The 25,032-nt window shown below is 47.5% G+C and overlaps 1 protein-coding gene across 9 annotated transcripts in view; it reads right to left on the bottom strand.

Moving 5' to 3' along the window:
• C5_1H8orf88 (chromosome 5_1 C8orf88 homolog) overlaps positions 1-25,032 on the bottom strand; it is a 579,684-nt gene that overhangs the window by 476,277 nt on the left and 78,375 nt on the right. Inside the window, exon 2 of one of the 9 annotated variants that reach the window (XM_085604091.1) lies at positions 8,727-8,811. The exons of the other annotated variants lie outside the window; for them this stretch is intronic. The gene's annotated coding sequence lies outside the window, so the exon portion shown is untranslated. The remainder of the gene's footprint in view (positions 1-8,726; positions 8,812-25,032) is intronic. 9 annotated transcript variants of the gene reach the window in all.

Raw genomic sequence — 25,032 nt, 5'->3', positions numbered from 1 at the left:
ACATTTCATTAGGTGGGTTAATCAAGGCTGCCTTAAATGAAGAAGCAGATAATATGTTGAGTTGTAAGCAAATTGGTCTTAACCATCTACGCCTGCAAGACGTCAGTGCAGGACAAACAAACATGACATGATCTAAGTCCTGATCATACAATTGACAAAGATCACAGCATGCCGAATGACCATACCAGCTGGCATGTAGAACTTTCAGCGGAAGCAAATTATGTCTTAATAAGTACACAAGGCGTCTGACGCCATGGGAGATGTTCCAATACATATACGGTTGAGCTTTCCGCAGGGTATAAGATTCAATAACAGGCGTACCACCTTTTTTCGCTAAACAGAAGTCTCTATCCTGACAAAACCCCAATTCCCAGGAGGCTGACTTCAGAACAGTTTTTAATTGATGAGAGGATAATAAAAAAAAAAATAAAGTCTCCTCATCCAATTTCAATTGCAGCACGGCAAATCTGAAGTTTTTTACAATCAGGGAGAAATCATTAAAGGATCCTAATAATTCATTTTTTATAAGATCTCTTAAGGTATTAGGTTCACCTTTAGATAATGCTACTACCCAACGTATGATACTTGCCAGACCTTGAACCCAGCTGCTACGTAAACCCAGTTCCTGTCTCAAGGAAGCAGTCGAATTTGCTGTACCTACAGACATTAAACTGCGTAAAATTTTCCCTTCCGCAGAGTTTAAAAAACTCCACTTTTTTACATCAATTAACTCAATTCCGTATAACAGGGAGGCCGGAACTTTCGCTCTGAAAACATCTAAAAGAATAGAAAAATGCCTTCTACCTGTGGCTTTATACAGGGAAACTAAACTCTTTCCCTGAGAAATAGCCTTCCGAGAGTTATTGTCAGTGTGTAATTTGTCACTTAAATTATAAGTGACAATTTTACCTAGGAAGGTGTAAGATTTCACACATTCCAGTTTTTTCCCCCCCACAACCCATGGATAATTAAGGCATTTAGGCTTCTTTCTACCAGAGAAGCAAATCACTTTGCTTTTTGCCGTGTTTATTGATAAGAAATGACTTCCCGCATATTCAGAGAGTGCTTGCAACCGATTGTTCAGGCCCTTTGGGGTGAGATCCAAAATCAGGATGTCGTCTGCATACATAAGGCATGCAATTGGAACTCCACCCAAGGACGGGGCAATACCGGCGCAAGCAGAAAGTGTGACGGGTAAATCAACTGTATATAAGGAAAATAGCAATGGAGCCAAAAGGCAACCTTGCTTCAACCCATTGGAAGTGGGAATTAATTTAGATACACCACGTTCACCTCCAAGTAGAACTCTGCACCAGGTGTCAGAGTAAAGGGCGCAAATTAACTTAATCAGGAATGGGGGCATACCTAAGTTAAATAACTTTCTCCACAGCAAAATTCTATCTACTTTATCAAAGGCGGTGGAGAAGTCAATAAAGGCGCCATATACCTGACCACCACGGACTTTCACATATTTTTCATTAATAACTTGCAATGCAGTCAGGTTGTCTAAAGTTCCATGATTTTGTCTGAAACCTGTTTGCTCCATGGGAAGGATTTTATGTTCAGATACCCATTGATTCATTAAAGTAAGCACACATTTTGCGAAAACCTTACCAATGGCATCAAGCAAAGCGATTTGACGGTAATTTTGCGGTAGATCTCTTGCCCCTTTTTTATATAAAGGGACAATAATACTTCCTTTCCAGGAGGGGGGGACTGTTCCACTAGAAAAACAAAATTTAAACACTGGAAAGAGTATTTTACTCCAAAGTTCACTCTGGTGTTTTAATACTGAAATTGGGATTTTATCAGGACCCATCGCACCAGAGGAGCGCATATTCTTAATGGCACATTCAATTTCCTTTTCCGTTGGACAGTCAAGTATACGTGAGACATTATCAGATTCAACATTAAAAACTTGAGAATTATTGTTACTGTACAACTTCTCGATATAATGAACCCACACCTGTTCCTCAATGGCAATAGGCGTAGGACTGGCTCTGGTACCACAACCTTTGCCGATTAAGGACCAGAATGTCTTGGCTTGGCCATTATAAGAAGCTTCCCTCAGTTGAATCCAGAGGGCATCTTCCTTAGAACGTTTTAAACGGGCCTTAAGCCTACCTCTCCTTCTTTTTAAGATAAACAACTTAGACTTAGCTTCTTGGGTAAAGAATAAAAATTGTCCCCTTACCACTTTGTTTATTTCTCTATTTATAGCCCGTAGAGGATGAGGGACTACGAGGGATTGTTTCACACCTGGTTTCTTTTTTGCACTAGCAGTTACAGAATCTAAAAAATTAATAAAACTCAACAGCTCTCTCCCTTCCCAGAGGGGTAAATTCTCAACAGTAAAATACAAAAGAGGCACCACATTTTCAACAGTACAAGGGTTCCAAAAACATTTCCCTGAGCTGGAATCAAAATTCACAAAATCTATATCCAGACTCCACGGATCCACTTTCTGAAGATTAACGGAGACAGAAAGCATCAATGCATTATGGTCACTAAGAATAGACTCAATGACCTTCATATCCTTCAGTTGGTGAAAACCGGCATAATCTACCATGATAAAATCAATAATAGATTTTCCCTTATTAGATTTACGAGTATAAGCTGCCGGGGTGTCAGACGGAAGCCTCCCATTTACTATTAAGCATTCAACTTTAAGTAAACCATCTAAGATAAGTTTACCTCTTTTGTTAGTTTTAATTTTGGAGGGAAACTGGGCAGATGGTATATTCAAAGACTCTTCCAATTGAATATTTCTAAACAACTCCGACCCACAGTTAGATATATTACAATTTAAGTCCCCAAACATTAACACATGCGGAGTTGGGGAGACATCCAACGCTTTAGTTAAAAAAGTGAACAAAGTTTTTAAACCAGCATTAAAACTACAATTGGGGGGAATATAAATGTTAACCACAATCAACAATCTATTAGGGCAATCCTCAAATACATCTTTTAGGGTTATTGCTTGAAACAGTTTCCCTGGATCTAGATAGTGTGAATAGTTCCATTGCAATCTGTTAGATAACAAGCATGCTAACCCTCCCTTAGCATGGCCTCTTCTAGTGCTGGTTGCGCTGTATTCCAAAATAAAATAGTCTTTTTCCAAAGCTAATCTTCCTTCAACCCAGGTTTCTTGCAAACAGATTATATCTGCCTTTTGAGAATGCAAGAAACCCAATTTCTCCTTATAATCCTTGAATCCGGCAGTGTTCCATGAGATAAATTTCAGCTCTCTGTTAAAAATTGGAATGTTGTTTAGAACAGGGAGCAGATTTACTCGCTAGAACTCCAGGTAACCAACTCCATTTAGATTGGTCATCCTTCACTGTCTGCTTAAGGGGAGGGTTTTTGTATGAAACTAGCCTTTCATTCCTAGCCACACAAATTTTTAGGTCCTCTGATCTGAGATTAGACCAATCCAACAACAGCACACCCGTATTAGAGGGAAGTGATAGTGAAGAATTGGCGAGAATACTTTGAGTACATTTTTCCCCAAAGAGTGGCATGACATCTATCCCTCTAACTTGTAATTCCTCTGCCCACTGTAGAACAAGATTTAACACAACTTTCGAATGGAATTTCACCCTTGTTGATCTTATTGATTTCCCCACGAAGGAGTTAAGGAGAAATACAATATCTAAATCGGACGTTTGAATTAATTTCAAACTTTCGATCTCTTTAAAACAGATCAGTAGGGCAGATCTATTTAAAATTAAATCTGGTTCAAATAAGGGAGAAAAATCAAGATATAAAGTATCCACATTTATTTTTTCTTTTGGGAGAATAACTGTCATTGAGGATGGAACCTGAAAGGGTCTTGCTGAAAGATTTAGGGAAGTAGGGGACGGGATGACAGAAGAAGAGGTAACCTTAGAAATAACTTGGCAAGATCCTGCTTTAACATTACAATATGCTGAAAAAGGATTGGCGGAAGGGTGGGAAACCTTGGGGAGGAAAGGATTGGTAAAGCTTATAGGACCTAGACCAGAGGAAGGGGCGTCTTCTTTAGGCGAGACAACCCTAGCTTCTACATGAGAGGTAGGAGACTGCTCCACCTGCGGAGAATCTTCTAGACTTAATTCAGCATTCTTATCAAAAAGAAGTTTCCTCTGTCTTTTTTTAGCGAATCTTCGGATGGGTTTCCTCTTCTTCATTCTAATCTTTTTGTGTTTCAGGGGACTCACTTTTCCCATCAATCCAGTATTTACTTTGGGAATCTCCTCTTCTTTGCTTGATGGCAAGGAGAATATCGGAAAGAGAGATGGAATTTCGGATTTGGGAATGAGAGGAGATGTTACTATTACCTCTATCTTGTCACTGATTGGGGCTATACAATTAGCGCCAGCCGAAACCACTTTGGAAGGATTGGGGACAGCAGGAAGAACTACAGGCTTCTTTTCCCTTTGACCTTCTGTCAAAGGAGAAGATTGAGCTGAATCCAAAACTGCCGAAGCGGAAGGAGCGCTTATTTTTGGGGGCACCAACAGAGAAGCCGATGGTATGGGAAGATCTGACACTAACTCATTTTTACTTAGCAAGAGAACTTGCAAAATTTGCGTTACAGTGTCAAAAATACATTCCGAACCTCCCACAAACTTTTCAAGTAAACTCAAAATCGAAGAAAGAATTGATTCCAAAGAGGACAAAGAATTAGAAATTAGCCACCCATTAATATTTGGAGAACCCTCAGCTAAATTGTTCAACACTGGACCTGAACAAGATGTAAAGTTTAATTGTGGAAGGGAAAAATCTAGTTTATTAGAAGGTGTGCTACTTAGAGGACCGGTACTCAAAATAGTTATTGCTTCCTCCAAAGGCACACCTTTAGGGTTCCCATGTAACGATCCCACCCGCGCCCTATGAGCTGTTAAATCTATGTCAGGCAGTGTAAAATCATTCCCTACTACAGGGGATTTAACTAACGCGGCTGACAAAAGATCAGTATTCACTGAAACTTTAGGAACATCCATTAGTGCAACTTGGGAGGGGATAATTTTATCAGATTTTGAGGGCATATTACCCGAAGATTCAAGGGGAGCATTCTGTTTCAGATGTACATTGTTTGACGCCGAAGGCGAGCCCCTTAGTACTTCGGGACTAACTAGAATAGGCAAAGATTGACTAGCAACCAAGCTTAAACTAGAGGAAACATCAATGACCCCATTAACAGGCACCGAATCGCTAAACCCTGGGATTTCATTCGGGGGCTGCAGATCAGTGGGTTTATCTTTCCCTTTGTCCCATAAATTGAAAAGCTGACATTGACCTTTCAATTGCATAGAAGTTGCAATTTGGTTCCGTAGGGGGTTAGATTTGGTTTTAGACCCAGATCTCCCTACAATCACTCGCCCAGAGCGTAGTTTTTTAGCCGTCATGAGACTGTATTAGAAGGGGAGTAAGAATCAATTAATAACAATTGTAGAATAAGAAACCTAAGAATCCTAAAATACAATACAAATCTATAGAGGCAGTGTCACACAGATTTAATACCGGAGAACCAAGGGAGGGGGCCCAGCCCAGCCTTCTTCAGCCTCTGACGGCCTCAGACGGTCCCGCCCTTGTCCCGGGCTTCTCCCGGCGCGCTCCCGCGCGCTCCCGCGTTGCGGTGTCACAAGGGAGGGTTATAGCCGCGCTGAGGCGGGGGAGGAGCCAGCAGGGAGAGCGGGTCAGCTGCTGGTGATGCCGAGGGTCAGGCGCTCCTGGGACTTGAAGTCCTCGCCTGACCACGCTCGCAGCCCTGCCCACACCACCGCCACAGCCCTGCCCACACCACCGCCACAGAGGCTCTGTCTGATGAAATACCTCGCAGTCACAGCGCACTTCCAGCAGCGCTAAACAGAGAACCAGAGGCGAAGCGGGACCCGCGGAGCGGGTTCCGCGAGGAGTTGATTGAGGAGATTAAAGGAAGAGCAGCTCCAGCGTGCTCGCAGTCCAAAACTCCCTCTTCAGTCCACACAGGCAACAGGTGAGAAAACACTAAAAACTGTGTGTGTTAGTTTCCGTGTGGACTCCCTTGCCACACATCACAACCCAAATTTATGTTTGGGTGGAGTTTCTGCTTGGTCCTTTCTTGTTACATGCTAATCTACATTTTGCTAAGTTTGATACCAAGTACGCCATGATTTGTGTCATGCATTTTTGCGTGCTTCTGCTCCTGGTATTGCTTTCTACCACGTTACGTGGTTATGGGTTAGTTTGGAATAAACACCCATTGTTGTACGGATGTTTTGGTTCTGTGTGGAGTCCTTTGCCACACATGGGTTATGGGTTAGTTTGGTATAAACACCCATTGTTGTACGGAGTTTTTGGTTCTGTGTGGAGTCCCTTGCCACACATCAAAACCCAACTTTATGTTTGGGTGGAGTTTTTGTTGCTGATCGGAGTCTTGGTTGGGGGAACAGTTATGTGTGCTTACTTAATGTACATTTACTTGCATGATTTCCAGGTTACTTCTTGCTTTCATATGTATTGCACTTTTACTCCCTTGGATGTCAAGGTTTCCTTTGCTTGGTTTGGGTTTTTCCTCTCGCATGTCAGGGTTTGCGTTAGGATTCCTTTTGGTTCTGTGTTAAGCTCCTTACACACATCACAGACCAATTTTTTGTTGGAGGAAGTTTGCTTTAATTGTGCTTGTTACTATGTGGAGATTTCACACCCTTGTATATTGTCTTTTTATTGGTTAGTTTCCTTTCACACTTTTATTGTTGGTTCTCTTGTGCTTCTCGTGTTTGCCTGGCCAGCTTGCACGGCCCTAGTACTTGGGTTTGTTTGTAGTCTGTGGTGTGGGAGTGTTTGGGTTGTTTTGCGATAGAAAGGAGGATGGTGTGCATGAGTCTTTGTACTTGTGTTATGTTTCCCCTCCTTTGTTCATTTCTTTGCATGAATGTTCCATCTTTAAATATTTCATACTATGCTATAGTATGTTCTCATCTCATGTATTCTTACAATGTTTCTTATGCCTTTTGATTCCCTTCTTTTCCATTACAAAGAAAGGGGATGGGTTATACTGCTGCTGCTCAGCCTGAGTGTCTGTGTGAGAAAATGTTGGTGAATGGAATGTTCGTGTGTGTGAGTATCAGTTGGAAATGGGCTGAGGAGCAGCGAGGCTGATCCTGGTGGGGCTCTCATCCTGGTAACATCTTGCCTATAATAAATGTACATGGAAACTTACCTGGACTTCTTACCTTCTCTACAACAGGCTGATCTCCAGAACCCACAAAGTACATACAACAGATCTACCAGACAGTGCAAGCTCTGTCTAGGCTCAGTACACTTCTGGACCTGTTGATACTACAGAAGGACACCCTGTTGCTTGAGGACTGTCCTGCTTCCTAAGAAAGAAGGCTGGACCTGCTCGTGCTGTTCTAAGCTACAGGGGCACAATGAGCTCCAGAGGCCTCCCTGCAACTACCTAGCTAACCTGCTGCACTGGATCTGCAACTGGACCTGCCTGAGCCGTGCTGACATCTGCTGGAGTGAGTTCCTGATCCAAGTGGTTCCTAACTGGTCCCGGGCCCTTGGTTGGCATCAGAGAGTGCTCTGCCTAGCCTATCTGAAGGTTCCACCAAATCCAAAGCGAAGTCCCGCAAAGCTTCGTCGCACAGCAGCAAGCTTCATCGGAACAGATGCTAAGCGATGCAAAGCCTCACCACACAGCTTATCAGAACAGACGCCCAACGACGCGAAGCCCCACAAAGCAATGCCATGCAGATCAAGGACAAAAGGTACACACCTCAGCGAGTCAAACTTGGTCCCATGCCCAGTCTGCGCTCCATCGGAGTCGACCTAAACTTATGACTTTGTCCCAGTCCAGTGTGACAGGATATTCTTAGTTGACGCATTTCAACTTTTGCTGCTTCTTTAAATAACTTTCAAATTGCCTATCTCTAGTGCAAAAGATTGGATTTTATCGTTTTTGTATCAAATAATCATATTTTAATTTTTCTAACTTGGTGTGGAGTTTTCCTTGTCTTGCGTTTTCACTTTATTACTGTTTGAGTGCTGCCTAAATGCTTTACACATTGCCTCTAAGTTAAGCCTGACTGCTCTGTGCCAAGCTACCAGAGGGCGAAGCACAGGTTAATTTAGTGACTTATTACTGTTTATACTGACGAGGATTGCGGCTGTTGCTTCAGAAGGACTCACACCCGCTCATCCACCAACCCAATTGCTCACACATTGTCGTTCACCTTTCTCTTCTATCTGGAATACCAAGACTAACTTAAGTGCCCACTCTTCTCCATCTTTAGTTTCCCTTGCAATTACACACCTAAAAAGGATCAAACACATCGGGATATCTTGGCAACCCGTCTTTCACGGATCCCGGGAATACACCCTATTCAAATATCCCTCATTCACTTAGAAAGCCCACTGCCTTTCTCAGGATATTTCACATGTCTTCCTATGTACAGTTTCATGATCCTTCTATTCCTCCTTCCTTTATTCACCTTCACTTCGTGCCATCCTCCTCCAACTAAGGCACAAAATGATGTTTGTCTTTCTAACACCATGAGCCCTAAATGGAACATTGACCACAGAAATCTACATTCAGCTCCCAATTATATGAAGTGGTAATGGGAGAGAGCAGTTTGACTTCTATTCCATAAGACTACCTCGATTTTAATCCTTTACTTCGTAAGGGAGCCCACGTGGGCCACTGGATTAATAGATATTAAGGTCATAATAACTTATCAGAATGGTTACATGCTCACCCAACCTAGAGACTCCACTCAGGCTTTCAAGTGCTTTTCTCAGCTGAGATTTGTGTGCACAAAGGGCAGTCATAGAATCCATGTACTACAACAAATAAATCAGTTCAAAGTTAGTACCAAATATGTGCATGTAAAGCACTCTAATTTGTTGAAGCAAAACACATACAAAATCACTGTAACCCAAGGATAAATTCTGTGGTAATGAGCTTTACAGTAAATTGTTTATAAAACATTTTCTGCTAATATAATAAGTATATTTAGATATCAATATAGAAAGGCATAAATGTAGGTATATATAGAGATCTGAAAGTTAAACCCCTTAGGTTATGTGGATGTACTTGGCCAGATTAAGAAATGCCATTAAGCTGCCTTCACTCTATAAGCACGATGACATTTGAAACACATTCATTTACGTGCACATACGGGATAACATTGTTCGAACTTACTTTTATCTTACAATACCACTTCGTAGGCAATCTATCAAAACTCCTTGAACATTCTGTACAAGGGCTATGTTCGGCACGGAAGATGTTATTTGTTTTGGCCTCTCTGTGACTGTGCTATCACAGTAGAATAAAAACAATAGCGACTTTGGCTGGGGGCTTCGGTATGATAACATGGAAGATGCTATTATATATATGAAATCAAGCCTTTGTTTAGATAGAGGAGCATTTTGCTGGCACTGAGAGGTCGGTCCATGCCAGAGTTCAAGCTCCGCTGATTCCCGTTATCTCATGCGAGGGTTGCTGTTCAACTCTACATCAAGACGGGCACTCACCCGCAGGTAATGGGAAGTTAGACTACCCTATAGGGATTTGTCAGAGCCACTCAGTTTAAGTTTAATTAAACAACATGATCGGGTAGAACAGGCTGGGTAGGAGTACTATATATTACAGTACCTATATGCAAGCCTATATTCTCTCTAATCAGCAAATGATTGAACTATTCATCTTTTTAACTATTCTCGTAATAATAATCACATTATTCTGCTTCCTTCAATTGATAATCACGACGCAAGTATTTTACTCAAGAATCACAATGCTTGAATACATATTGAAACGTTTCACTGTGTATTTCTTGTAGATCTCTTTGGGAATGCATAAGTGGGTGAGTAAAAGGGTTCTAGATCTTTTACCATGATTTCCTTGGGGAGTCGGGGTTGTCATGTTGTGAAGTTGCACATCCATTTGTTACTCTGTCTGGTTAGGGGTACAGATGGTACACTGGGAGCTAGCAGGACGATATGCCAACATATCTTGAGCGAGCTCAGAATCAGTAACGCACAGTTTCAAAGTTTATGTTGTCCAACAAATGCAGTTTTGTTTAAGAAAGTGTAAGCCATACGACATGGCACCACCAACATTCGAGCTTGGGTTCTTATTTAATGGATTGCCTGAATAGTTTACTTTTGTATACTTAAAGACCCCTACTAACAAGAGACCATCCTTGGTGTTAGGGAAAATATCCTCCTCAGCTGAGTAGCAAAACCTTATTTATTAGCTGTGGGTTGTTCAAGCTTGAACCTTTCAAAGGATCTCCCCTTAGAGGTACCCTCTCTGAGTCCAGATATTAAAATGTCAGAGGACAAACCTAACATACTAGCTAACTGCAGACATGCGTTTTCCCAAATGTTACAACGTTGTCTGCCACAGACAGGTGGAGAAGTTACCTTCGTGGTTGAGGCCCACAAAGCATTCAGGACAGAGGTATTCTATTCATGGATTACATTCCCAGCAGCAAATACAACTACAGGACAGTTTCACACATGCACTGCAGATACAGTTCCTAATATTTACACAGCTTATGAAGCACTAGAAATACCATTAACTCATCAAAAACATCAAAATTGGTATGAAGGCGGCCTACCACACACAAAACAATGTTAGAATAGGTTCCCCTAGCTTTGAGGGACCAACATGGTCAGTCTTAGCAGGTTACACCCAGATATAGACAATCTGACAGCTCGAGAACTAAGTACATTGTACAGGGGTCTGGTTAGAACATATAGATGTTTAACACAATTTGTATTTTGAACAATGACAATGTATCCTGCAAGGTCTGTTCAAGCTGTACAACCACAATTGGCTACAGATGGAATGAATCCACAAACCATCAATGCAGTCATGGGTAACACTCCCGTCAGGTGGGAGGAAATATCATTTTGGATTGCACAAAAAAAAAAAAAACAGCTTGAAGCAGTGTCTCCCTATAAGGGCCCTCAGGAAAAACATCGAATTCTCACAATTTGCTTGCCAATGAGGATGGCTCCCCCGGTGGAATACTGCACCACTTGAGATAAAGTCTTTGCTGCAGTAAATAACAGAACACATGGTGCACTCTCATTAGCTGTTTTGCCAGAAGTACTTAAACCGATCCAAAATGAGTACATGGCAGCCACTGCCTTGGATTTAGGGATGACACTGATGGGCAAATTTGCTGCAGTATCCGCAAGGGAAGCAGCAATATTCGCGGTCGCCAACAACTCACAAACTTGACTCCAAGAGAACAGGAGCCAGAGTTACTAAACCTTATTAAGGAAACCTAATCAACAAAAGATACACGTTCATCTCGTTCCTTTCAGGATTCATCCGAAAAACGCTGAGAGAGACGAGGACGGTTAGAATGCACTCCGCACTGCCTCGCTTCACTCTGCCACCCTGGTTTCACCAACAACATCGCTGCCCGCAACACCCATGACCTCACTGTGGTTTGGGGGTACCACTCTTAAGTGACACAACATGGTGCCCCGTCCCATATCGCCGTCTGGGCAGGCCGACGCCAGCTGCAACAAACTGGCATTGTCGCTTGCACAGTGACCTGTTAGCACTGCCACGAGCACCGCCGCACCCCGCACCGTAGCCCTGGTGTCATCAACGCCGCTGGACGGACATCACCAAGCCGCTGTCTGCACTGCGATGTAAGGGCACCGCACTGCTAACGATTCACTGCAACCGCGACGGTTGCCACGACTGGTCCACACCAATGTGATCGGCCGCAACGAAAAGCACCGGGGTAGCACCAGACGGAGCTACCGCTTACAGGGAACTGCATTTTAAGGATATTCTTGCAAAGTGCATATTTTTAAGCACTGCATGTTGGATTTTTATCGTTTTGGTTTTGTTTTGAATATATAAAAGTATTGATATTTTTCTAAACTGGCGTGGTGTCCTTTTGTAGTGTTTTCACAGTATTACTGTTGGTTATGTGCAAATGCTTTACACCCTGCCTCTGAGATAAGCCTGGCAGCTTGTGTCAAGCTACCAAGGGGTGAACAGGGGTTATTTTAGGAGTGTAACTCCTTTACCCTGACAAGGAAGAAGGGACCCTACTTGGACAAAAGGTACCTACTTCTTCCAACTAGAGACTCCCCATTTATAACATCACCCTTCCCATAAACCAATCTGGATTGTTACTCTCTAGCTCTTTCATGCTCATTGCAGCAAGAAGAAAAAAAGAAATGTACACTAAAAAATTAAGCACACCATAAAGCAGTTAGTAATTTTTGCGAAATGTTGCTCAGATTGTGCAGAAACATGCAGAGATTTATTTTCTCTTCAATGGCCTACAGAGTTTTAAAAAATAAACATATTGCAATAAATCCAATTTCTACTAATCACTTTTTCTTTTCAAAGACGTATATCATAAGAAGTAAAAGTCTGCATCTGTTGCCAACAGTATGCCCAGACTAGGGTCCCTTGCTCACTGTGCCACTGGAACCAAGCTGTACTATACTGACGAACCTCAACCAAAACCAGTCATTTATTGCTTGTGTTCCAGTAGGACCTGTCCTGGCAGTTCAGGCTGGACTGTTCCCATTAGAGCAGGACCTAGCTTGATTTGCATATGGCAGGGTCTAATCTGAGATGGCATTGTGGGCAAAAGAACAATGGGTTGGAATGCTACCTGGAGCAACTGCCAGGGAGTTCTGTCGGAGCAAGACCACTGACTCATTGTCAGTGAAATTGCTCTACCCCCCCCCCCCCCGCAGCTCCACCATCAAGGGAGGCCTTCCCCCGAGCCCCTGCACTCTCAAGTGCTGGTGTTCGAGGCCCTCCTCCACCCGCAGGATTTACCTGCGCCTCATCCCTGGTGGTTCAGTGGACCTCTGTCTCCTTTCCCTCGGTCCGCTCTTTCTCTCCGTTTTCACTTGTTTTTCACTGATTTCACTCTCCCCTTTTACTCTGCTTCTGTGTCTTTCCTCCGTAATCTCTCGTTTTTTACTGATTTCAATCGCCCCCTTTCACTCCCCCCGTGTCTCTCCTCCATTTTCACTCGTTTTTTACTGATTTCAATCACCCCCTTTCACTCCCCCTCTGTGTCTTTCCTCCATTCACTCGTTTTTAGGTCTCGCCTGAGACAGCGCTTTAGCGCTGCTCTGGCGAGACTTATAGTAAGCACTTTTGGAAGTGCAAACGAGTGCTTTCAGGCCGCCAACTACTGTGCATGTGTGCCGCGCGCGCGCACCATTTGGCAGCCTGAAAGCACTCGTCTTTCACTTTCGCCGCTTTGATGTTTTATCGTGATCGTGATCACTTTCACATTCGCGGCCGTACGGCCGCTTCCCTTCCTACTTTAATGCACTGTTGATTGGATAATAATGTACAACAAGATCTCATCTAAAGTGTAAGACCATCTAATAAGGTGTAAATAAATATCGGCCTTGCATTTATTAGTGTATGGTGTTGATGCAGACTTCAGAATAGATGATTTTCTAAACTTGATCGTCTTGTCAGTTCTAAACTTTTAAAGGGCCCAGTTGATTTCAAGTCTTTGCATAGTTCTGCTTGATGTGAGCCTCTTTTCCTCGGCTTCCCTAGATTGCTGGATTGTCTCCCTTGTCAGTCAAACATGGGCATAGGTGGCGGATCTGGGTACGTGGCGGGGGTGCCGTGCGTGTGTGTTTTGAGTGGTCAGTTATTTGAGACGGGAGGGGGCAGGGAGGAGGGGGCAGCAGCTTGCAAGGGTTGATCTGCAATGCAAATTATGCAGCCTGCCAAACAATGGGGAAGGGAGCAGGGCCATTTCTGGGGTCGGCCTCAAAATCAAATTTGTGCTTTCTTAAAAGGGACCCTTCCAGACGTCCCAGTGAACACAGAATTAGCTGGAGGGTAGGCATGGGGGTGGTGTGGGTGACTTTTCTTGCCCCGGGGGTCATCTGTGATTTCCCAGGAGAGCAGGACAAGAAAATCAATGCAGCTATTAAAATTCAGGGAATAGGTGTCTGTTCGCTTGCCAGGTTTTACGAACCGGGGATGCTTTTGTTCTGCGCTTAGTCTGCTGGGGGCTTGCTGTGGAGTTCCACTTTTACCTCTTACTCCTGTAGATGGACAAACACCGCCATTTTAAGATCTGTAAGTTCTGTAATGGGGATTTTCATTGTTCAGTTACAATCAGAGCTGTTTCTAACTTATGGCTGTCACACGCGAGTGAACGGGGCTATCTTAACCATGACCCGTTTAAAAATAATAACATTCTAAGGAACACAATCATTGTGCTACAGTGGTGTTTGGGTTTTCAAAAATAGAGGAAATCCAAGATCGTGCGTTTAAACAATCGAATGAGGCTGGTGTGTGGAATCGACCACTTTGAAGACATTCTTCGTACACCCAACAGAATCGTAAAGCATGCCCGCCCCCACTCCCCCCTCCCACTCCCTCCTCGTCAGCTTCAGTGCGCTCTTGTTTTTTATGTTGTAGAGTGCATGTGCAGACTGCTCGTGTTGCACTGTCTGCGCTCGCCCATACACCTCCCACTCCGTTTGTTCCACCCCCTCCCTAGTTAGTACATTCCGAGTTTTACAGCCACTCTTGTACGTGGAAGTACACAAAACAGCTTAATTTGATCTGTTGGGAGGGGCAGGCTGGAAAGGGCAGTGGGGGTGAAAGACATTTGTCAGAGTTCTAGCCTGGCTTGTAGTCGCTGTCGGAAGTCAAGGATGGACAGGACACGGCAACGCTTTTCCTCCACACCCAGCACGGCATCTGTGCAAACAGCTAATAGACACACAAGAATATACAAACGACATGGTCAAACTCAGGGCTTTAAGTGGGATAAATAAACTGGAAGGTCTCTCAAAGGGGCGTGGTCGATGTAATTAAGGGCGTGAACGCACTCCAATATCTTAGGGTAGAGTTCACGTTATATAAAACTGCAGAAGAAAAGAAAAACTGAGCTTTTAATGGAGTGTTTTCAACTTTGCAGTCAGCCTCGCCATCATACTACTTCAAAGGGTCAGCTTTCTTATCTTTATGGGGCCATGTGTTTCAAACACATGGCCCCATAAAGACAACAAAGCTTTAACAACGGACGAAAGTGAAAGTGGGCCGTGGACATTAGATTTAAATGCTAAAAACTCTAACTTTCACAAATGCGAGACTGCTGCACGCCGCACACTGCTGCACGCCACACACTGCTGCACGCCACACTGCTGCACACTGCTGCATGCCGCACACTGCTGCACGCCGCACGCTGCTGCACGCCACACACTGCTGCACGCCACACACTGCTGCACGCCGTACACTGCTGCATGCCGCACACTGCTGCACGCCACACACTGCTGCATGCCTCACACTGCTACACAAAACACTGCTGCACGCCGCACACTGCTGCACGCCGCACACTGCTGCATGCCGCTGCACGCCACACGCTGCTCCACGCCACACACTGCTGCACGCCACACACTGCTGCACGCCGCACACTGCTGCATGCCGTGCACTGCTGCACGCCACACACTGCTGCACACTGCTGCATTACTCACTGCTGCATGCTGCACGGCACTGCTGCACGCAGCACACTGCTGCACGCCGCACACTGCTGCACGCCGCACAATGCTGCACGCACAATGCTGCGCACACTGCTGCATTACACACTGCTGCACGCCGCACACTGCTACACGAAACACTGCTGCACGCCTCGCACTGCTGCACGCCTCACACTGCTACACGCCTCACACTGCTGCACGCCACACACTGCTGCACGCCACACTGCTGCACGCCACACACTGCTGCACGCCACACACTGCTGCACGCCTCACACTGCTGCACGCCTCACACTGCTGCACGAAACACTGCTGCACGCCACACACTGCTGCACGCCACACACTGCTGCACGCCGCTGCACGCCACACTGCTGTACACTGCTGCACGCCGCACACTGCTGCACGCCGCACACTGCTGCACGCCACACACTGCTGCATGCCTCACACTGCTACACGAAACACTGCTGCACGCCGCACACTGCTGCACGCCACACACTGCTGCACGCCACACACTGCCGCACGCCGCTGCACGCCGCACGCCACACACTGCTGCACGCCGCACACTGCTACACGAAACACCGCTGCATGCCACACACCACTGCACGCCGCTGCACGCCGCTGCACGCCACACACTGCTGCATGCCTCACACTGCTACACGAAACACTGCTGCATGCCACACACTGCTGCACGCCGCACACTGCTGCACGCCGCACACTGCTGCACGCCACACACTGCTGCACGCCGCACACTGCTGCATTACTCACTGCTGCATGTTGCACGACACTGCTGCACGCCGCACACTGCTGCACGCTCCACACCGCTGCAAGCCGCTGCACGCCACACACTGCTGCACGCCACACGCTGCTGCACGCCGCACGCTGCTGCACGCCTCACACTGCTGCACGCCGCACACTGCTGCACGCCGCACACTGCTGCACGCCACACACTGCTGCACGCCACACACTGCTGCATGCCGCTGCATGCCGCACACTGCTGCACGCTGCACACTGCTGCACGCCCCACACTGCTGCACGCCCCACACTGCTGCACGCCCCACACTGCGGCACGCCCCACACTGCTACACGAAACACCGCTGCACGCCACACACCGCTGCACGCCGCACACCGCTGCATGCCACACACTGCTGCATGCCTCACACGGCTACACGAAACACTGCTGCATGCCACACACTGCTGCACGCCGCACACTGCTGCATGCCGCACACTGCTGCACGCCACACACTGCTGCATGCCACACACTGCTGCACGCCGCACACCGCACACTGCTGCACACCGCACACTGCTGCACACCGCACACTGCCGCATTACTCACTGCTGCATGCTGCACGACACTGCTGCACGCAGCCCACTGCTGCACGCCGCACACTGCTGCACGCCGCACACTGCTGCACGCCGCACACCGCTGCAAGCCGCTGCACGCCACACACTGCTGCACGCCACACACTGCTGCACGCCGCACGCTGCTGCACGCCGCACGCTGCTGCACGCCGCACGCTGCTGCACGCCGCACGCTGCTGCACGCCGCACGCTGCTGCACGCCACACGCTGCTGCACGCCACACACTGCTGCACGCCACACACTGCTGCACGCCGCACACTGCTGCACGCCGCACACTGCTGCACGCCCCACACTGCTGCACGCCCCACACTGCTGCACGCCCCACACTGCTGCACACCACACCCTGCTGCACGCCACACACTGCTGCAAGCCACACACTGCTGCATGCCACACACTGCTGCATGCCACACACTGCTGCACGCCACACACTGCTGCATACCACACACTGCCGCACGCCGCACAATGCTGCGCACCGCACACTGCTGCACGCCACACATTGCTGCACGCCACACACTGCTGCACGCCGCTGCACGCCACACTGCCGCACACTGCTGCATGCCGCACAGCTGCACGCCACACACTGCTACACGAAACACTGCTGCACGCCACACACTGCTGCACGCCACACACTGCTGCACGCCGCTGTACGCCACACACTGCTGCATGCCTCACACTGCTACACGAAACACTGCTGCATGCCACACACTGCTGCATGCCGCACACTGCTGCACGCCGCACACTGCTGCACGCCGCACACTGCTGCACGCCGCACACTGCTGCATTCCGCTGCACGCCGCACACTGCTGCACGCCACACACTGATGCACGCCACACACTGCTGCACGCCACACACTGCTGCACGCCACACACTGCTGCACGCCACACACTGCTGCACGCTGCACAATGCTGCACACCGCACACTGCTGCACGCCGCACACTGCTGCACGCCGCACACTGCTGCATTACTCACTGCTGCATGCTGCACGACACTGCTGCACGCCGCACACTGCTGCACGCCGCACACTGCTGCATGCCGCACACCGCTGCAAGCCGCTGCACGCCACACACTGCTGCACACCACACGCTACTGCATGCCGCACACTGCTGCACGCCGCACACTGCTGCACTCCACACACTGCTTTTATGCGAGTTTATGCTACTGACATTGTAAATGACAATGCCTTTTATTTGTTTTAAAACCAAAACATAAATAAAAGGCATTGTAATTTTACAATGCCAATTGCTCAAAATCTTATAAATGCGAGACCTATTGCATTGCAAATGCTTGTTTACTGATTTCAATCTCCCCCTTTCACTCCCCCTCTGTGTCTTTCCTCCGTTTTCACTTGTTTTTCACTGATTTAATCTTCCCCTCTCACTCTCCTTCTGTGTCTTTCCCCACTTTTCTTGCACCTTTCACTGCCTCATTTTCAATCTCTCCTCCCTTTTTGCCTTTTCTGCCCATTTTTCCCTGCCGCTGCTGCCCCCGCGGCCCCTCCCCCCAGGCACGACCAACGAGACCGGCCCAATCCAGCTCCTCTCCCCGCTCTGGCCTCCCAGCTGTCCAGCCCTCCCCGACCCGAAGGCGCACCAAAGGCAAGCCCGTCTGTGCCCGTCCGCGACCCAACCGCGACAGGTAACAGGAACGCTGGACCTCCTCAACGCCAACGCTACGACCCAGCGGCACTCCACGCTTTCAACCCGGGACGCAACAACAACTGCAAGCTAGCATCACCAGTCAACACCCACGGACCCTTCAGGTGTCACCACTGCCAGCACACCTGCAGCACCGCCAAGACCACGGACCTGGCGCAACCCGCCCGCAAGACCACAACCCAACAGAAGACCCTGCAATGCATCCTCCACAACATCCGATCCCTCCACAAACATGCCATTGAAACCTGGGACCTCCTCGACAGCACCACTCAGGACGTAGTGTTCTTCCCTGAAACATGGACCAACACCACCTCGGGACCGGACATCGCCATCGCCATTCCCCAAGGATACAAGATCTCCAGGAAGGACCGCCCCACCACCCGGGAGGAGGAATCGCCATCGTCCACAAATTCAACCTCCGCCTGAGCACACTCCCTGACAAGCCTACAGACGTGATGGAACACCTTCACTTCAAGATACTGGCCAGCCCTACCACCACCCTCCGAGGAACCCTCATCTACCGACCCCCTGGACCCCGCGGACTTTTTGCCAACTCCATCATGGACATCATCTCCCGCATGCCATCGCGTCCACCAACAACACCCTACTGGGAGACCTCAATTTCCACCTGGACAGCCAACTGGATCCCAGCACCACATCCCTCCTGGACAACATCCACAACATTGGACTCCGCCAGATCGTGACCGAACCCACGCACTCAGCAGGACACACCCTCGACCCCCTCTTCACAACAGGTAACTCCATCACCTTCAGCCACACCACCAAACTCATATGGACTGACCATCGATGCGTTCACTTCACCCACCATCCACATTCACCTGCACCTGCTCCCACGAAGAAACTGGACCAGAATCACCGATGACCAGCTAACCTCATCACTCAGCAACTCCACACCAACCATTGCGGAAAACGACAACCCCAACACCGCAGACCGAACCCTGCACAGATGGATCTCCGACAGTGCCAACACCATAGCCCCCCTCAAGAAAAACAACAACACCCACACCAAGAAAGGTAGATGGCTTACCACCGAACTTCGAGAGTCCAGACGCACTTGCCGCCGCCTCGAAAAGCCCTGGAGGAACACCAAATCCACAGAAGCCTACAACAACTTCAGAGCCGCCACCACCAACTCATCAGAAAAATGAGGAAAAAAGTGATTAAAGACAGAATCTCCACTCACGCACACAACAGAAAACAACTCTTCAACATCAAGGAGTTTGCCCAACCCACCAGCGAGTCCACCGACATCCCTCCCTCACAAGACCTCTGCGACAAACTCAGCACCTTTTTCCACCACAAAATCAAGAGCATCTATGACAACTTTGTCGAAGACAACCAACACACTGAACCCTCACCAACCACCCCCGACACCCTGAAGCCAGCGACCGACAACTGGACAGCCCTCACCACCGAAGACACACTAAAGACGATGAAGTCAATCCACTCCGGGGCCCCCACGGACCCGTGCCCCCACCACATTTTCAACAGAGCCACCGACACCATCGTACCCATGCTATGCCACACCATCAACTGCTCCCTGGCAACCGCCACGTTCCCCGACGACTGGAAACACGCCGAGGGCAACCCCCTCCTGAAGAATCCCTCGGCGGACCCCACCGACCTAAGAAACTACAGACCCATCTCCCTGCTCCCGTTCCCAGCCAAAGTAAATGAGAAGCCATCAACAGTCAACTCGCCACATTCATCAAAGAGCACAACATCCTCGACTCCTCCCAATCCGGCTTCAGAAAAAAACCACAGTGCAGAAACCGCCCTCTTCGCTGCAACAAATGACATCCGCACACTACTGGACAAAGGAGAAACTGCAGCCCTCATCCTACTCGACCTCTCAGTAGCGTTCTACACAGTCTCTCACTGCACCCTAATATGCAGACTCCACAACGCAGGGATCCAAGACAAGGCTCTCAACTGGATCTGCTCCTTCCTCTCCGGCAGAATGCAGCGGGTCAGACTCCGCCCTTTCCTCTCCGACCCTACACCTATCGAGTTCCCAGGGGTACTCACTCAGCCCTACACTCTTCAACGTCTACAAGGTTCCGCTCGCCCCTATCATCAGAACCTACGTACTCAACATTGTGTCATACACAGACGACACCCAACTCATCCTTTCCCTATCCAATAAACCCAATACCGCCAGACACAATTTTCGAGATAGGCATGGAAGTAGTCGCCAAATGGATGAAAAACAGCTGCCTACAACTAAATACCAACAAAACAGAAGTATTCATCATGGGCACAAACCCCGACGCATGGAACGACACCTGGTGGACCCCTGACCTCGGAAGCCCGCCCACCCCCCACGGACCACGCACGCAACCTGGGAATCATCCTGAACTCCGAGCTCAAAATGGACCGCCAGATCAGCTCCGTCTCGTCCTCCTGCTTCCACATCCTCCGCTTTCTACGTAAGACCTTCAAATGAATCCCCCTCGAACACAGAAAGACCGTCACTCACGCCCTGGTCACCAGCAGACTCGACTACGGCAATGCATTCTACGCCGGAATGAACAAAAACCTCACCTGAAAGTTACAGAACATCCAGAACGCCGCTGCAAGACTGGTCTATGACCTGCCAAGACACTGCCACATCTCCCAGCACCTGCGCACACTCCACTGGCTCCCCATCGAAGTTAGAGTCACCTTCAAGATGCTCACCCACGCCCACAAGGCCCTGCACGACACCGGATCATCATTCCTGAACTGCCGACTCAAATTCCACGCACCCCAAAGGACCCTAGGATCTGCCCAGCTCTCCTACGCTGTGGTCCCCCGCACCAGAAAGACCAGATCGGGAGGACACTCCTTCTCCTTCCCCGCAGCCCGAGCCTGGAACGCCCTGCCGCTTCACCTAAAATAGACAACATCGCTCCCCATCTTGACAAGAAACCTCAAAACCTGGCTCTTTGACAAACCCCCACCTTGATGGACTGGAGCCTGCTAACCCCCCCCCCCCCCTGCGCCTTGAGACCCTTATGGGTGAGTAGTCGCGCTTAACAAACGCCTGATTTATTGATTGATTATGGGATTAGACAAATTGAAAGCATTCCTCCCATCACCTTTTGATTGTTTGATGTAACACCCTAAAGGGCCATGGGTATGCCCAGACGCGGGTCCTTTGATCATTGTGCACTTGAACCAAACTGCACCCAACTGACGAGTTCCAATCAGGGTGAAACTGGTCTTCCATTGCTTGTTTTCTGGTTTAGAGAGTACTTGACTTGGCAGTTTGGGTTGGACTGTGCCCATAATAGCAGGAGCAAGGCTGATTTGCATATCGCTGGGTTTAAATTGAGGTGGCATGGTGGACAAAAGAATGATGGGCTGGGATGCTACCCCAAGGGATTGCCAGTAGTTAGACAAATTGCAAGAATTCCTCCCATCAACTTGTGTGCGTCTGATTATGCTCTGTGACCTGCCTTTCACTAGGGCTGCTGGCAGCAAACATTGTGACATCATAAATCAACATATAACATTTGAGCGCCATTTTTTTTTTTATTACAGGTGACTAGAGACATCACAAGTTATCTGTAATAATCAAGCTACAGACAACATGTTTTATACAGGGATAGCAGGCTCACATATACTATATCAAAGTATCCCTTCCTCAATCTAAAAGTTTAAGTTCATGCTCAGTGACTTTTCTTCAAAACCACAAAAAGCTTCAACAGCTGACTCAAATAAGTAGTTTGCATCCATTGTAGTAAGCTTTGCTCCTCTGATACCCTATTCCTCCAGACTTCCTGCTTTGACCTGGCAAACAAATGATACCTGCTCACGTCTAATGCCAGCTTCTGCCTATCCTACCCATACTCCACTAAAGAGCGCCCAACAATATGCATCTGCTGCCTGCATACTCATACTATGCCATTTCTTTAATCAGAGGCGTCTCCACACATCCTAAAACCCTCTACTTGAAATGCACTAACAGCACCAATCTCAAAGATCAGATGCAGTTCATTGTCTACAAAACAAAACAATTATCTCACTGCTTAATCTGCATGATTTTAAATGCAAGGTCCACATATGCTCACCATTCAAAAATGCATAGCCTCGTCAATGACCATAATCTGGACATTCAATGCATTATTGACAACTTGTTAAATGCGGATTCCAAGAGCATTATTGAATTCCTTGTTTCCATTGGATATGATATTATTCAAGGATACAGGGGAAAATAAAGTAGAAAGTGGCCTTGCTCTCACCCACAAGTAGTCTCACAATTGCAAACACACTCCCACATCCATCGAGGAGTGTTTCGAATCCCTCAAAAATGCCATAAATGCTCCCTTAACCAACTCTCTCTCCAGCCCATAATATATCCTCCACTTCAAACTCCAGGCAAACTTCATCAGACATTTTTTCAGAATTTGTGGCATTCAGTCTCATAAAATGTGAAAAACATACATTTGTAGGTAAATGTAATGTGTGTGGTTTGGGGTTTCCACAAATTCATAAACTTTCTGGCCCTTCAAAAACTTGTGTCCCATTTCATATTCTAACTCAGCTCGGATCACTCCCATCCAACATGAAAGACAAAACTAAGAATTGTATTTTACTGGCAATATCTATCAACAGCTTCTAACCCCCTTCATTGAGACTGGTCAGACTACATTCTATTTCACATACTAACTCCCATCTCAATCAGCACAAATCATGAAAAAATGCAGAAGAATGAAGTCAAACAACCAAAAAGAAACTAGTTTTTGATGGTAACCATGGAGAGGTGCCTTGCTCTTTAAGAACTTGTGTGCATCACCAAGGGCATAACCAAACAATCAACAATTATTATAGCACCATCTTATCAGCTGCAGATGAATTGACGCAAACGTAAACATGACTCAAAATGAGAGCTAATTTACCTTGGTATTCTTATTTTATTCCCCAGAAGACAAGGAGAAATCGGAGAAAATCCAAATCGCAACTCTACTCTCTTCCCTCAAAAAGCCACAGAACATCTACAAATATACAATTGTTTTTGCCAAAACGAACTTCAGCCATGGACAAATCAATTCTGCTCCTACAAATATGCTCCCCATTCAGGCAAATCAAAGCAAACTCGCCTCCATGTGAGAAATTATAGCCAGTTCAGGGCAAAAAATGAGAGCTTTCTTCAATGTTTCTCCAATAACATAACTACTTTAAGGAACAAAATAAGATCTAACAAGCTTTCTGACTGTCACCAAAAACATAAACCTCTTCATAGATTTTCAGACTAAATCTACCTCAATATTTCACACTGAACAGCAACTAGTCTAAACAAATAAATTATTTATTGGACTACATACCTACTTCCTCCAAAGAGAACTTTCACACCTTTAATTGAATCTGGTCCATTATGATAACAATCTGTAGTGTTATCACAAGGCAGAATGAATATCACCCATCTCAATCCAGATGTTCTGCAAAATTACCGCCCGAAATCCAAGTTGATGTGTATGGTCAAAGCTATTAAACGTTGTACACCAACAAGAAACACTTAGGGGGGCAGAACCAGCCACCATGCTTTGAGGACTCAAGATGGCAGAGCTACTTGCCGTCTGTGATTCCCATGGCCACGACCAGCAGCCGTTTCCTCCCCGCTCCAATGAGGGAGGGAGACTTCATGAAGTGTTCGGACCCCGGGGGAGTGCCCAGATGTAGCCGGGAGAGTGGGATTGGGGATCCATTGCAATTGCTCGGTTCCAGCGCTGGAGGACTTAAAAATGGAAGCCCTGCTTTATCTGCGGCCTTCTCTCCCTGTTGTTGTGGGGCCTGGCTGGACGTGGGGGAACGGCAAAATACTGTAGCAGGAAGCCCTCCTCCCTACCTTGTTCTTGGCCTACTGGCCTGTCATTACTGCTTAACATCCTCTACACCTTGTCCAGTGGCACTTCTCCCTTGTTTCCCTTGTTAGAGCGACTCTCCTTGCACCACTGGGAGAGTAGTTGGGATTTCTGGTGGCTCGATTCTGACACTTTCTGGGCCCCCCTCCCCTTTAGGTGCCATCATGGGGCACCCTCAACGCAGAAAGGATGGTGGTGGGGATGGCGTACATAGATGACAAGTGTGACAAACCTCTAGCCGTGATTGATTCTTTTGGGGGGAGAACGGTTGGATGGCAAGATTGACTCCATTTCCGTGAAGCTGGGCCTTATTCGTGAGGATTTGAGGAAGGCCTTGGGTGGGTCGCTGCCCTGGAGACCACAGTGCAGACCCTGACGCCAGCTGTTCTGTTAGTGGACCAATGCCTCAAGGCTCTCGAGGTACAGACTCAACGCCTGGCTGCACGCTTGGATGATCAGTAGAGGCGGGCCAGGCATAATTATGTTCGCATTGTGGGACAACCCAAGCATGCAGAGGGAGGCTCACTGTTGGCTTACCTGGAGACATGGCTTCAAGAGGTAGCGTCTCCGGAAGACCTCTGCAGATTCTATGCACTGGACCGTGCACACCAGCTGCCGGCACGGAAGCCTCGCCCTGGGGCCCCACTGCATCCTGTAGTGGCCCATCT

The sequence above is a fragment of the Triturus cristatus genome, chromosome 5_1 (assembly GCF_964204655.1).
Source record: "Triturus cristatus chromosome 5_1, aTriCri1.1, whole genome shotgun sequence".
Lineage (NCBI taxonomy): Eukaryota > Metazoa > Chordata > Amphibia > Caudata > Salamandridae > Triturus > Triturus cristatus.
Note: the sequence above shows the minus strand (reverse complement) of the source record. Positions and strands in the feature narration are given on the sequence as shown.